At 40.5% G+C, this 15,497-nt stretch overlaps 1 protein-coding gene across 3 annotated transcripts in view; it reads left to right on the top strand.

Annotated features, from left to right (window-relative positions):
• The window catches only part of hdlbpa (high density lipoprotein binding protein a), a 99,470-nt gene that overhangs the window by 10,908 nt on the left and 73,065 nt on the right, over positions 1-15,497 (top strand). The window contains exon 1 of one of the 3 annotated variants that reach the window (XM_048604108.1): positions 3,823-3,921. The exons of 1 other annotated variant lie outside the window; for it this stretch is intronic. The gene's annotated coding sequence lies outside the window, so the exon portion shown is untranslated. Of the gene's footprint in view, positions 1-3,822; positions 4,022-15,497 lie in introns of those variants that run through there. One more of the 3 variants, XM_048604109.1, reaches the window with a different exon arrangement.

The following is a 15,497-nucleotide window of genomic DNA, read 5'->3' as shown; positions in this document are numbered from 1 at the left end:
TAAATTTGAGTTAACAGTTCGAGTCTGGTGACCCTTCCTCACAACAGACCCAAAATGTTAACTGATTTTTGTCTTCAGATGCTGCCAGACCTACTGAGCTTCCAGCAACTTCTGTTTTTGTTCCTGATTTACAGCATCTGCAGTTCTTTTGGGTTTTAAGATGAGATAAGGTTCTTGAGTAGATGAGCTGTTGGTACATGTGGCCATAGACATTTGTGTATATATGCTAATTTATGGTGGAGAGAATATTGGGTAAGGGGTGGTAAGAAGATATTGCCTAAAAAACATACTTGGACCTTTCTGTGATAAGTTGACAGTCTATCGTAGTATCTCCTAGAATCACAAGTTTATGGCTCATCATACCCACAGCAGCTTACTTATCTGGTCCAGCTATATTATTTAGTGCCAATCTCCTGCTTTCCACCCCCATATATTTAGATCATTCAATGCCTTTTTTTTTTTTTTTTTTTTTTTTGCACCTATTTCCAGCAAGTTTCCAGAGAGGGTATGAAATGCACTAACAACTATGTGAAGAAGTTGTTTTTTTTTCCAAAATTCCCTTGACACCCTTGCTTCATTTGGACTCGCTTTGAATCTATGCCCTCTCCACACTTGTTCCTTTTCACAAATAGAAATAGTTTCATCCTATCTACTCTGTCCAGCCTGCTCATGGTTTTGAAACATCAATTAGATGGCATTTCTGCCACTTTCTCTCTGGGGAGAGCAATCCCAAGTTCTTCAACCTATCTCTATATCTGAAGTTTCTCATACCTGGAACATCTAGTAAATTGCTTCTACACTCTTTCTAATGTATTTCAATCTTTTCTTTTAATGTGGAGCCCACTATTGTAGAAACTACTCCATAGAAAATAGAAGTATGCTATTTGGTCCTTCATGCCTGCTCCTATATTTTTCCCCCATTTCCTTTTTGATGCTTTTAGCCCCAGTGCTACATCCAATTCCTTCAAAACATTGTATGGTTTTGCTTCACTGCTTTCTGTGGTAGTGAATTTCACAAGTTCATGACTGTCTAGGTAAAGATATTGCTCCTGATCTCGGTTCCTAAATGGTTTACCCATATCCTTTTAGCATGTGACCCTTGTTTCTATACATTTCCTGCCATCAGGGAATCCATCCTGCACTTTTGTTTCTGAGATCCCCTCATTCTCCTGAATTTGAATAATATAATCTTCACTGATTCATCTCTCTTGTGCATGAGTCTTACCATCTCAGGAATCAGTGTGGTAAACTTTTGGTGAACTGCCTCTAAAGCTTGAATATCCTTCTTTGGATACAAAGACTACAACTACACACAATATTCCAGGTGTGGTCTCAGCAAGCCCCTGTACAATTGCAGCAAGACATCCCTGTTCCTGTACTTGAATCTTTTTACTGAAGGCCAACAAATCATTTGTTGCCTCTTACTGCCTGCCACACCCACGTGCTTACCTTCAATAACTGGTGTACAAGGACACTTGGTCTTGTTGTTCATTACCCTCCCTCAGCTTGTAGCCATTCAGATAATAATCCATCTTCCTGTTTTTGCCACCAAAGTGGATAACTTCACACTTGTCTACATTAGACTGCATCGGCCATGCATTTTGCCCATCCAAATCACAGTGAAGCATCTCTCCATCCTCCTCACAGCCCACCCAGCTTTGTCATCTGCAAATTTGGAATTATTACACTTTATACCCCCATCCAAATCATTCTTCACCATGTATATTGTGAAGAGCATTGCCCCACTGATCATTGGCTTAAGTAGAGGAAAATTATTTAATCCTTATCCTGTCTGCCAACCAGTTTTCTATCCATCTCAATACACTACCTCCAATACCATGCACTCCTCTAGCACATAAAAATTAATTTCTTATGTTGGACTCTTGGAAGTCCAAATAAACCACATCCATTGGCTTCTCCTCATCGACTCTTAGTTACATGCAAAAGAATTCTGGTAGATTTGTTAAGCATGACTTCCCTTTTGTAAATCCCTGCTGACTCTTTCCAAACCTGCCATTGTTTTCAAAGTATTCTGCTAGTTCATCTTTTATGATGAACTGAGGTCTAAGAAGTATCTTTTGTACAAGTTCGATATCACCTCCTTGCCCTTGCAGTCTATAACCCTACTAATAAACCAGTGGCTTCAACTTTATTTACCACTCTGTCCACCTATCCTCAATGAGGTATGCACCAAGGTCCCTTTGCTCCTGCACTCCCTTTAGAATTGTATCCCCTATTTTGAATTGTCTTTCGATGTTCTTCCGACTAAACCTTGCACTTCTCTGCATTGAACCTAATCTGTCATCTATTTGCCCATTCCACAAAGTTTTTTTTTTCAATGTCTTTTTCTATTTCCTCCTTTCCTCCTCAGTTCACAACTCTTTAAAGTTTCGTGTCATCTGCAAATTTGCAAATTGTTCCCTGCACACACAGATCCAGGTCACTAATGTATCCTAATTCTGACCCCTAGGGATCCCCACTACAAATCTTCGTCCAGTCTGAAAAATATTCATTGACCGCTACACTTTGGCAGCGTGGATACAAAATTAGCTGAATGTTAGGAAACTCTGTCCCTTTTATACCATTGCCTCAGACTTGATGAACATTGTAGGCTTTGTATCTCATACCTTCTGGAAATCCACATATACCATGTCACTACCATTACCCTGATCAACTGATAAAGTCACTGGCTCATGATAGTGCAGTCTTTCATTACAGAGGCAACATGTGGTGACCTTAAGTTCAGGATCAACCCATGTCAGGCAAGGAGTGAGACTGAAGACAAGTGACCTCAGCCAGTTATGGGAATTGAAAAATGTGCCATTGGTGTCACTCTGTATTGCTAACCAGTCATCCAGCTAATTGAGCTGCCGGTAGTTAGCAACCCAAAACCTGATACTACAAAGTTGGGAGGGCTAACACTGGTGTGGATCAAGGATTTGTTAACAAACAGAAAGCATTGGGCATAACAATTGAGTTTGCAGGATGCAACTACGTGGTTACCACAAGGATCAATTTTTAACAGTTGAGCTACTTGCAATTTAAATTAATGGCTGTGATGAAGGAACTGAGCACCATATTTCCAAAACAAACAAAAAAAAATGGAGATTTAGTAGGTCTAGCAACAACTGTGGAGAGAAAACAGAATTAAAGTTGAGTTCTGAGAATCAAGTCAAGAAGGGTCATAGAACTCAATGTTAACTCTATTTTCTCTCCACAGATGCTGCCAGACCTGCTAGTTTTTCCTCCAGCTATTTCTGTTTTTGTTTTTTTTTAAAATCTCTAGCAACTGCAGCTCTTTGGTTTATTTTAGTGCAATAAATCTGAGGTTAGTTGACTGTGGGAAAGCAAGCTGGAAGGAATAGGAGGACAGAATGCTTTGCTTTGTTTTTAAAACTTATACCTGACAATTTAAATATGAATTTAGTCGCTTCCCATTAAAAAGAGAGAAGAAACCAGCTCAAGTAGTAAAACTAGGCTGTGACTCATTAGAGTTGTCTTGTTCTGGGACCTTAGAATATTAGTTTGTCCCCTACCATAGCCACTCAAGCTCTGTCCATCTCTCTACTCGTCCTGACTTTCGTGGCACAGTGGTGTTGACCCTGCCTCTGAACTAGGATGTTGGGGCTCAAATCCCACCTACTCCAGAGGTGTGTGTTAACATCTCTGAACAGGTTGCTTTTAAAAGTATCTACTCTTGATGCTCTTCCCCCCCCCACCAAACATCCCTTAACACTTTGCTCCAAATCCGCTCCCCCAACATCTTATCCAACACCCCTCCTCCAGACCCTCCCCTGCTCTGACGTCTAAGCCTCTGATTGGAGGGCTGCTCGGGTTATAAGCGAGCGGCCGGGCTGGCCAGCTCACTCCGGAGTTCGGGAGCTTCTCCATCCGAGAAGGCTGGAAAGGCACAACCACCCGGTGAGTCCTGAGGCAGGGCCCCACCGCTCAGCATACCGGTATCCGCAGGGATGGAAGTCGGGTGTTTGGCTGGGGGACATTGCAGCAGCTCAGCAGTCAGGTCGTTATTGATGATGATTTTGGGGGTGGGAGGGGATGTGGAAACGATGCGGCGATGAAAGAAATTCCTTCCCTTCCCTCCACACGCCCCCCCCCCCCCCCCCCCATTAAGTCTCCTCTTCAGCACCCACTCATTCCCACACTTACTCGCAACCCCCGGCTCGGCTTCACCAACCCCGGGGTGGGTTAATGGAGCTTCGAGGCCCTTTCCCTCTTTCTTCCCCCTCCCCCTGGCCTTGCAGAGCAGTGTGAGCGCTTTGCGGCATCCTCGGCCGGATGGTGGTGAGGTGTAACTGGGTTTGTACCTTTATCCCTGGGTGGGGAAGGCCCGTGTGGAGCCCCGGGCTGTCCTGGCTCCGAGACCCCGGAGTTGTGCTGTTGGGGCTGGCCCCAGGAGCGCGAGCGGCCGGCCCCTCGCTTTGCGCGAGCGCCGCAGGGACGAGCGGCGACGTGTCAAACCGCGCACGCGCACAAACTCCTGCTCAAAAGTTTTCACCCAAAGTTTTTCCCCCCTCCTCCTCCTCCTTCAGCAAACCACTCCAACCCCTTACCCAAAGTTCAGTTTTCTTGCCCCTCCAAACGGATGCATGACCATCCAAAGTGCAGGAGTGCGCTGTCCAATTCCCATTGCCTTCGGGCTGGCGATCCTGTAGTAATTATGAACCAAAGTAGTGTAGGAACTGCTTGGCTTTCCTTGCTGGACAGACAAAGGTGATTATGTAATGGAGTATGCTACGTGGAATAACCCAGAACAGGTCTGGGATATCAGCTGGGCAAACTTGAATCTGCGTTTAAGCCCTTTTTGCTCCAGTATGTGACTCCTACTGTAAATTCTCCTCATAATGTATATTTTTTTTCAGAATTTTTGGGTTTTTTTCACCTTTCTAATCTTTTGCCCTCTGTCAGCTTCTGTGGTGACGTTGTCACTTTCTGAAGCTGTGAAAAGGCAACCTTTTTTTTCTTGTTTTTTACATCTCCACTTCTATCTGCTTTTTCCCTCCAGTTCCTTTTTTTTAAACATACAATTTATCTGCCATCAATTATTGCAGCTCATAATGTCTATGTGAAGATGTTAATTAAATAAGCCACGAGTTGCTGAGTTGGCACTGTTTGTCAGTCTACCTATTGCTCTTTTATATTGAATAAGGTGTTTTGTTCAGTGTATATTCATTTTAAGTTCAGTTTTAACAGACCAGTAATTTTTTTTTTGGTGGTGGGATTAAGGTGGGTATTTGAGTTTCTAACTTAAAATCTAATTATTTATAAGATCAGGATCACCTTGCCACGAATAGTGTACACGTGGGACCCAGAATGCATTTTAGCCAAGATTTTCATTTTGATATTCATATGAATCAGCTGATGAACCTTACCTTTTTAGAAAGGACAAGTGTACTAAAAAAAATGATCAGCCCAGTTTTTTTATTTCAAGTTATCCAAGTGTCTAATTAGGGGTGTTCTAACTCATTCCCTGCCTAACACCATTAAAACCATAGCCCCACCAGTGTTGAGTTTGAGTACAAGCGCTGTAGTTAACCATTATCTGACAGTTTTTTTTTTAAAAGTTAATTTAGACATTGAACATAATGTGAATGAAACTTGAATTTGTTGATTTACTTAATTTATGGTAGTATGCTGATTGAGTTAACTTTGCTTTTGGCTGTTTTTGACACTGGTTATTAGATCTGCCAGAATGAGTGACTAAGGGAAGACAATTGTGTATGTCATGGCTTACATGTTCACTTTTGCTCGGTTAAATCCTTTTGCAGCTGATCGACCAGATGTAATAGTTGATGTGCACTTTGATTTTTTTTTTCTGCCGAATCCCCAACTAACACAAGTGGATATTGTTTTCTAAAGTGGAATCTTGCAACATGTTGGAGCAGTATTTCGTTTATATAACGTGTGTCTGATATGTTCAGAAAAGCAAATATGCCATTTTGTTGCATCAGCCTGGCATTTTTTTAAAAAACAGTATACAACTGATATCTCCTGGCCAACCTGTAACTGAACTGCAGGCTCCATCTCTTAAAGCCATCTTTTGTGAGTTATGTGTCTTTTTTTTTTGTTTGTAACTTATTCACATTACAAATGCAGTATGATGACAGAAGTTGATTCCAAAACTTGTGATTCACTAGACCCCTGCATCCCTCTCTCTCTTTCCTCTCTATATTCTGTAAACACAGAATTAACAGGACCTGAAAAAGTCTCTTCCATGCCGCCGCCACCACCACCGCGCCCCCCCCCCAGTTTATTTAATCTAACTCTCCACTATTCTATTCATTTTTATTGTACTTAACCTAGCTTCCCCTTAAATTCATCAATGACTGTGTATCTCGGACAGTTGTGGTCACGCTTCATTTTCTGCTCTAGATATTGAATCATGCCTTTCAATCACCTTTGCTGACTGTGCTATGTAGCATCTTGGCTTATTTCCTTGTGGAAATGCCTATTTGTGCTTTGTGTCTACAACAAATGAATGGGGCTTCACCTTCAATAATTAAATTGATAAGTTGCTTCATAAAATGCAATTAGTTCTCATTAACTTGAGAAACTATATCATTAGACTTCTTCCAAGTAATTCACAAAAATCGAAACTGAGCCCAAAAGACTTAAGGTAAATGAGGTTAGACAGAATTGAGGTTTTGAGGAATGTCTTCAAAGAGTGAGGTGGAGAGCCTTGAGGCACAATTTACAGATTACTAATGGCTGGAGGCACAACTACTTATGGTTGAGTACAGGATGTGGAGAACATGTCCAACTGTATTTGGAGCAATGCAGGTGGAGATGAAGAAAGTTTGAAATGGGACCTGGGGAGCTCTTTGAAGATTTGGAATTTCAACATTGTTGAACCATTGTAGGCAGCAAGTGCCAGGATGATGAGTGAATGGTGTGCATTAAACACCACAAACTTTGGGTAATTTTATTTTTAAGACAGTGAGAAATAGAAGGTGCGCAGGGAAAGAGTTGGCGGTTCAGCCTAGAGCTAGCAAGAACGTGGATAAGAGTTTGAGTAGTGGATGGGCTAATGCAAGGATGGAGGTGGATGATGTTAGAGGTGACAGTGAGGGGTTGGAAGCTCAACTTTGTAAAATAAGACGCTGAAGGTTGACTAGGAGCAGAATGCAATTCATGGTGAAGCACTTGAGTTGGTTTAGCTTATATCCTGATACCACTCTCCTGTAGTCTGTTCCCTCCATCTGTATGTTTTGTTTTCAGTGTGATTACTAGCAACTGCATTTGAATTGCAAGTTTATCAGAAGCTTAAATGTTATAATATCTGCACTGCATTGACACAATTCTTAAATGTCTATAGCTGTTGGAAACTTATTGCTATGTTTGAATTTGTACAAATTCGGGGATGCCAATCCATAGCTCTGACCATTTTTTTTTTAACGTTTCAGAGCAATGCGGACATCTCTTAATGGTATCAGTCCTTATTGAATCCTTGCATGGCCAAATGCTGCAGCTTTTGTGATTTACTGATGTTACATTTTTGCCTTTCTGCTGTTCTACAAACTTTAACATGGCTGCAAGTCTGTGGTGGGAGTATCAGATTGAGCATCTCTAATTATTGGATAGTTATTTGTGAAAATGAGTTGCAGCTCATAGCACGTCTTTTATGACATTTAAGTCTATCTGCAGTCAGCCTGTTTTTGTTTGCTTTTTTTGTTCCCCTGCCCCCACCCGCTTTGGGATTGGAAAAAGGAACGATTAGCCAGGGATCTAGCTACTGACTGCTGTCCAATGAGGTAATTGGATGTTGTTTGGGTTTAATATTTCTTTTTTGCCTCCAGATGATCTTCTAGTGATCTTTGTTTTCCACTTCCAAAACGTTTGTCTTTGGGGGTAGTCAGCCAGAGCACTGGTGACTGAATCTAGAAATGAAGAACTTCCTTTTTCATCAATGCTATCGGTAATCTCAGGATATCTAAAACACTTCATTGGTTGAGAAATACTCTGGGGTAGTGGGTGGTGGATGGGAAGCAGCAGACTATTTGAGCATGGCAAAGAGATAATGACCAAATGTTTGTGATGTTGGTTAATGGATTTGTTCTACAGGCACAAGGGAGTACCCCCTACTCCTCTTCACAATTGTGCTGTGAGCTTGTTTACATCTGCTGGGATCAGGTGGTACCTTGATTTAACAACACATTGGAAAACAAAAGGCACTGCTCACAGTGCAGCAATCCCTCAAATACAGTTTTTTTTTGAGTCAAACTAAGGATCCCATTCCTATGAGTACTCTGGCAGTTATCCTAGTGATATTCTTTTTTCAAATCTTTGAAGTGAAGTGCCCTTTTTTCTGAGTTTAGATTTGACTAAAGGTTAATACTTGTGGTTTTTGACTTGCACTTAATCTGTTGAAATCTTTAAGTTAAAAATATGAAACTTGCGAGACTTCCCAACTACGTTTAAAGAAAACAGCCACAAGGTTTTGAAAATTTGCACCTCTGTTAGAGAGGAGGAGGTTTTCTGTGTTGAGCTGAACAGTGTTCCTGAGTTTGAACAAAACAGTTACACCCTTGATCTGCTCCCTTTTTTAAAGGTGTGCGATTTGTACCCACAGACAAGTGTTTGGAAATTTTTTTAACCATCATTGACTAGGTTAAAAAGTATGTTGTTGTAGTATACAACCTACACTCTTTCAGGTTCAGTTTTGGCTTATGCAGAGTCTGACTCAGAGTTTGATTAAATTAGCATTGTTACACTGATCAGTTGTTTGAAATGCTTTTTAACATTTTAGGTTTGGGAGATTTGTGATTAGTTTACTGAACAGACATATATATTCTAACTTCACTGAAGTATTTTCTCGTAGTCCTGTTAGTCACACTGTCGGTGAAGTTGCATAATCAATTGTTAATCACCAAGTGGGGATAAAGGTCACAAGAGAAAGGACTGTGCTCCTGCAATAACTGTTCATCAGAAGGTGTTGACATGCTGAGAATGACTACACAAGTTAGACCTTCTTTCATTAGAGTTAAAGATGAGCAGTGACTTTTCTTTTTAAAATTGGAACCTATTGGATTCTGAGGAGGTTTGATAGTAGATGTTAAGATGTTTCCACTAGTAGGAAACCAGGAACCAGGGCATATAGTTACAGAATAAAAGGGCACTCCATTTAAAGTTGAGAGGTGAAGGGAGACTTTCTCCCAGAGTGTAGTGTCTGTCTTGTAACTCTACCCAGATTTGTGGAGGCTGATCACCTGAAAGTATTTAAAAAGGAGGGAGATTAGATTTTTGAAATGCTAAGACTTGTGCTGAGCTGGAAAGAATGAGGTATTGAAGCCTACAATAGGTCAGTCATTGTCTTGTGGAATGGCAAGATAGGCTTGAAGGGCTGTGGTCTACTCCTGTTTCTGAAGTTCCTTTTTTAATAAATACTTTCCAGGTGCACACACCAGTTAATTAATACAAAAGTATAAGTAATTCAAAGTGTCAGTTGACCCATGGTGTTTTGAGGGATAAACATTTGCTGGACACCCCCATGCTATTTGAATGATGTTGGAACTTTTTGTACTGCCATTGCTGGCACCTGCTTGTTACTTAGGATGAGCTTATCCTCTAGACATATCAGGGAGTGAGGCTTGAACTCTCAATCTTAATATTTTTGAACCAACCTGCCCTAAGATGTTACACATCTCTGGTGCAGGTGGGGCTTGAACCCAGACTCCTTGCCCAGAAGCAGGGCTACTGAATGTGCCACAGGATCCTTTTTTTTGAATGTTTTTCCTCCCACCACCTTGTAGAAATGCTCTTACACATGACTGTTTTATTTTCATTGCCAAGTCATCTATAGTTTTTCATCTAGTCATAAAAACTGTTTTTGCAATTTTGTTTTAACTTACAAACCCTTTAAGGGCAATGCAGACTCTCACGTGAGGAAGAGGTAGGTGAGGGGAGACTGTCAATCTTCTGCCTGGGATGAGATTGCTAACAGCTGAATCAAGTTTGGACTTGACCAGATGGAAAGCATCGGTGCCTGTCTGAAATGAGTATTAAGCATGTACTTCTACAATTTGAGTTATAAGTTGGTGTTAGATCTTTGTGAAGGGGATGCCTCCATGTAGTATTAAGTCATGTTTATATCACGACAGTTGCTGCAGTTTTGAGTCTTGTGCTCGTTAATTGTGGTTATCATTGGGTTGATTCTGACCTTTGTCGGATAACAGCTGGGGTGCTAGACACCTCCCAAAACACAATAAAGCTGTGTAGGCATGGAATAAGGCATGCCTCTCTCGCACTTAGTAGCTTTTTAACAATTTGCTCTGGTCACTCGTCAACTGGGTTTAAGTTGATGATTTCTTCTCTCTTCCACCACCACCACCAAAGTAAACTTTAGGAGAATGTGTTGCCATTATAAAAGGGGTGCACAGTGACACCTGGGAGTTTACCTGTGTGAATCTCAAGTAGCAGAGCAAGTTGATATGCTTATTTTGCTCTAAAGAAAATAGCTTGGTGTCTTACAGGAGTACAGACAGAAGAATGTTATGTAATATTTATTTTACAAAACAGTGCAGGCATCAGTGGGAATATTGTCGCATTCTGGACTTGACTTCAGGAAGGGCAAGAACTCATAGCAAATCAAGATTGACTACAAGGATACCAAGGACAAGAGGCTTCAGTTATGTGAACAACCATCCTCTTTTCTCAAGTGACTAGGAGATGACAAGAACTGCAGATGTTGGAGTCACAGTTAATACAGTGTGGAGCTGGAGGAATACAGCAGTCAGGCAGTATCAGAGGAAGTTGATGTTTTGAGTCCGGACCCTTTGTCAAGTGCACTTGGGATGGGCTTGCTATCAAAGCTTATTTCGAACAGCATTCGGAGATGCAGGAGTTCCTTTCCTTGGAGTGTAGAAAATTCAAAGGTGTTTTAAGTGAGGCTTTCATTCAAGAAATAGGGGAGAAACTGCTTCAAGCACGGACAAATTGATAACCCAGATGGGAAAGATTTAAAATGACTTGGGGTTTGGGGGGGTGGGGGTGGGGGCAGAAATCAGAGCAACTTGAGAACCTTGATGTGTAGTGTTTGTAATCTAGGATGCATGGTTTAAATGTGCTGAAAGCAGATGTGATCAGAATTTTGAAACTGGAATTGAATATGCACTTTGTCTGCGCTTGAAGCAGTTTCTCCCCTATTTCTTTAATGAAAGCTTCACTTAAAACTCCTTTGAACTTTCTATACTCCGAGGTGAGAAACTCCTGCATCTCCAAATTGTTTTGAAGTAATTTTTTTGATAGTAAGTTCATCCCAACTCAAGGGAAAATAATTGCAGGGCTGTGGGGAGAGTGCATAGGATTTGTTTTTTTTTTCAAAAGTTGCCACAGGCATGATAGAATGACCTTCTCCTCCTATCCTATATGATGTCTTTTTTTGGAACTTTCATGAAAGCTTTTTGTATGGCTCTGCTGAAGATCATATATAACTGGTCCATACGCATCACAAGCTTTGCTTCCAGTTCCAGTCTGTCTCCTCTCTCTTTTTTTGAATTGTGTCCTTGACTATTGGTGTTTGGTATGATGCATTTCATCCCAGTGGTGCAAGATCAGAGATGATAAAGGTAAAGCAGCTGCAGGAGCAAGAGTAAATTATCCTAGATCTCCTGCTGCATAGTGCGCACTCAAGTAATGGAAGTAGATGGGATTTGATTCTGATTTTGATCCCTTCATCTTGCTCAACAGTTCAGTGGCATCTTTTTTTTTTGGCAAGCAGCTGAAAAGATGTTTTGCTTCAGTTAAGGTGTGGAGAGCTGAAGTGAACTTGATGCCTTTCCCTGCAGAATAGGCTAGAAACTAATAAAGTATTATTTGGAGTTGAATAGCTGGACTTTGAAGTCCACTTAGAGACTGACCTTCATGATTTTCCAAGTCATACTGTGTAAACCTAAAAAATTGATTCACTGACCATGTCTATTCTTCAATTTCCTTTCCAGATCTGTTTCCAAAGAGGATTTGTTCCTCTTGTGGGCTGTTCATGGTGCTTATTGATACAGTTGATAGCTGCCATATTTAAACTTGACTCAAAACAGTTCTTAACCTTGCTGGCTATTGTATAATCCTGTTACTGCAGCAGTGCTGTGTTATTTGCCATTCTTTGGTGTGATTTCCACAGCTTTCATGCTTGTGTGCCTTCCTGGGCTTTCCTTCACCACCCCAAGACTCTCCCCAATCTGCTTCCACCTCCTAAACTTGAAGCTTGCTTGGTGCTTTCTTTGTAATTACGTAAATACTGTGGTGCCCACCCATCTGTGGTTCCCATTCTTATAAATTTAAAAAAAAAAAAAAAAAATTCTGAAGCATAAATTCGTGTTTCCCATTCAGTGAAGTTAGGACTTTGTTTTTCTATATCACCTGTTAAAATGTTAAGTTTTTAGGAATGTGTGTATGGCTGGCCAGACCAGTATTTGCTGCCCAATTCCCGACTGCTGTTGAGCTGAGTGCTTAGTTAGGTCGCTTCAGGTCAGTTAAGAGTCAGTCAAACTGCTGGGAATCTGGACTTGCATGGTCTGACAGGGTAAGGATCACAGATTTCCATTTCAGAAGGAAATTTATAAACTAATTGGGTTTTCAGTGACAGTTGATACCTGTCATGGTAACCGTGATGGAGAGCAATGTTGGGTTCCATGATTTATTGAATTCAAGAGAATTTGAATCTCTGTCCCCAGAGAATTTAGCCTGAGCCTCTGGATTACTTGTCATGTGACATTGCCCTAACACCACTGTCTCTTCACGTAAGTGATGTTATACAAGTTCTTTAGCAATCTAGTTTTCGGTTTCCAGTCCTGGGATTAATTCAATGGATGCTGGCTGCTTTCCACACTTCATCCAATTTCTAACACTGCTTATTGTGTGAGGCTGAATTCTGAAATAAAGCTTCACTGACTGGACTCGGATATTCACCAGGGAGGTGGTTCTTCAAGTACCACCCGGCTCAGTTGATAGCATAGACACCACTGAGATTGGAAAGATAGTGGATTCAAGTTCTTTGTAGCCATGAAGGTATAATCTGAACTGCCATTGCTGTGCTAAAAGACTCTTGTAGTTTAAATAAAAGATAAAATGAGGAAGCTGTTTGCCACTTTGGTTATGTAATAGATTTCTTCACATTCTTTTCTAAGATCTAATGTTCTTGGTATTGTTTATGCCTTAAACAGACAATACTGGATCCATTTTTTTTTCATTCTTTTTGAAGTTTTGTGATGCATCAAATGGAATGCTGTGTAAATCACAAGTGACTACATTTAAAGTTAATGTGAGTTGAGTTTGGTTGTGTTTTTAATAAAAAATCAAACTTGATGGTAAATTTAAGAAATATTCTCGTCTCATCCCCAAAATCTCTGCCTTTTTGATTGTATTTGCACTAAAGAATATTCAACATACGTGTCACTCCTTTTTGTGACCTTGCTATGCCAGCTGCTTTTTGCTGCTATTTTAATGGGAAATTTGCATAACCAAGATAAGCACCCTTCTGCATAACAGTAAAGACAGGCTTGCATCAAAATCAGCCCTTGGCTCACTTCAAGGGACGTAAAGCAGAATTTTTAAATCTGTCACCTAAATTTAGCTCCAGAAATCTCAAGCAATATTGTTGAGTCACCTCCCCTGTGTTCACAATGGATTTCAGTTCTGTTCTGCTGAACTGTAGACCTGTATTATTTCTTTTATTTTAAAAACCTCTTGTGTCAGAATGTGCATGAACACCCCTGTGCCCTCTGACCCAATACCTCAATTTTTAAATATATCAACCTTGTTTTCAAATCTTTCCGGGCTTCACCACCACCTGCCTCCCTCCAGGACTTTTAAAAAATCTCTTGTACATATGAATTTCTTTCAACGATGCCAATACCTCCTGCAGTCCAGCCCTAAGATGTTCAACTCTTTGAACTGATCTGCCCCTCTACTTTTGAAGATGGTACTGTTAAAATTTAGCCCTTCACTCCTTTGGTAACCTGTACTGATTCTTCATGTGACTCCAAGATCAAATCTAGGTCTTTATTTGAATGTGATGCTAAGAAGAAGTTATAAATTACTTTGGACAGGATGCAATGTAGGCTATAATGTGTTCTTTTCTTTCAAATAAGCAAGTAATCGCTGTTGCAAACTCTCTTCAATAAACAGCCTTTAATTTAATTTGTGTACTTACTTGGCAATTAATCCCACATTAAGGTGCTTCCAGTTGACTGAATCCTTTCCAGTTGCCTGATTGGGTCTGGCTTCTTTCTATTCCTGTCCTCTTGTATTGCGCTAAATGCTCACTCGATTCCCAATGGAAGGCCATCAACCTGAAATGTTAACTTTGTCTTAACTCAGCAGGTCTAGCAGCATCTGTGAAGTCCAGCTGTGATGATGATGATCATAATAATAATGTGGTATCCATCATCGCAAGAAGTGTCTCAGATCTTGCTCTCTTGTAATATCATGGCAAGATGAAGCCACAGTCAGATGCTTATTAAATAAAGTGACTGTTCTCATTCCAACTGCTAAGTATTCTATAGCACAACAAAAGAATAAAGTACTTCAGCATTTTGTTTTTGTTTTTATTTGACTTTTAGCATCCTCGATTGTAAATGTAACAGCAAAATAATAGGGGAAAGAAAATCAAAAAGCCTTGCCATGCTTACAATATGTTAGGGCAACTTTGCGCTTTGCTTGCTTCTGACTTACTGCTGATGTCCCTTCTTGAAGGTGTTCTCGTATTGCAATGAATCGAACGCTAGTGACAATTTTAAGGAGGACTACGTTCTCCCAGGTACACTTCACTTCACTTGGCACCTCCTCAAATTCCATTGGTGGAACAGAACAAAAATGATCACTTCCACCCATCAAGTTAGTCTCATAAGAAATAGGAGCAAGAGTAGTTCATTTGGGCCCCCAAGCCTGTTCTGCCATTCACCAAGGTCCTGCCTGAATTGCTTCAAGCCTAACTCCCTGAAATTTCAAAACTCTACCTTCTCTACATACTTTGTGATCTAGCTTCCAAACAATCATGGTCTGTTGCATCTGTATTACTAATCCCCATGGCACTGATGCCCTTCTTTAACAAAACTACACTAACTCCCTCTTTTTTGATTCCTTTTGACTGTTCTTTTGAAACATCAAATACTCCTTGAATATTGAGTTACCAGTCTTGGTCATGCTGTAACCATGTCTTTGAAAAACTATCAAATCGTACCCGTTTATTTGTTTTATACCATCAACTTCTTTAAAAAGAAAATTGTTGTATGCATCCAGAACTTTAAGCTTAGACTTTTTACTATCACTAATCTGTCTGTCTGGTTCTAATTCCTGCTGCACTCTTCTGTTTGTGTTTTTTACACCTTCCTGTTGCACGTTGATCTTTCACCCCCTCAGTACTCTGCAGCTTTTACACTCCTTTCCTTTTTGTTTGTCCTTTTTTGTGAAGTTCCCTTCAATTAAACCCCCCCCAATAATTTCAAGTTCCATCTATAACCCAACACTGATCCCAGTATAGTTCA

Source organism: Rhincodon typus, chromosome 13, assembly GCF_021869965.1.
Source record: "Rhincodon typus isolate 14 chromosome 13, sRhiTyp1.1, whole genome shotgun sequence".
NCBI classification, from domain to species: Eukaryota; Metazoa; Chordata; class Chondrichthyes; order Orectolobiformes; family Rhincodontidae; genus Rhincodon; species Rhincodon typus.
Note: the sequence above shows the minus strand (reverse complement) of the source record. Positions and strands in the feature narration are given on the sequence as shown.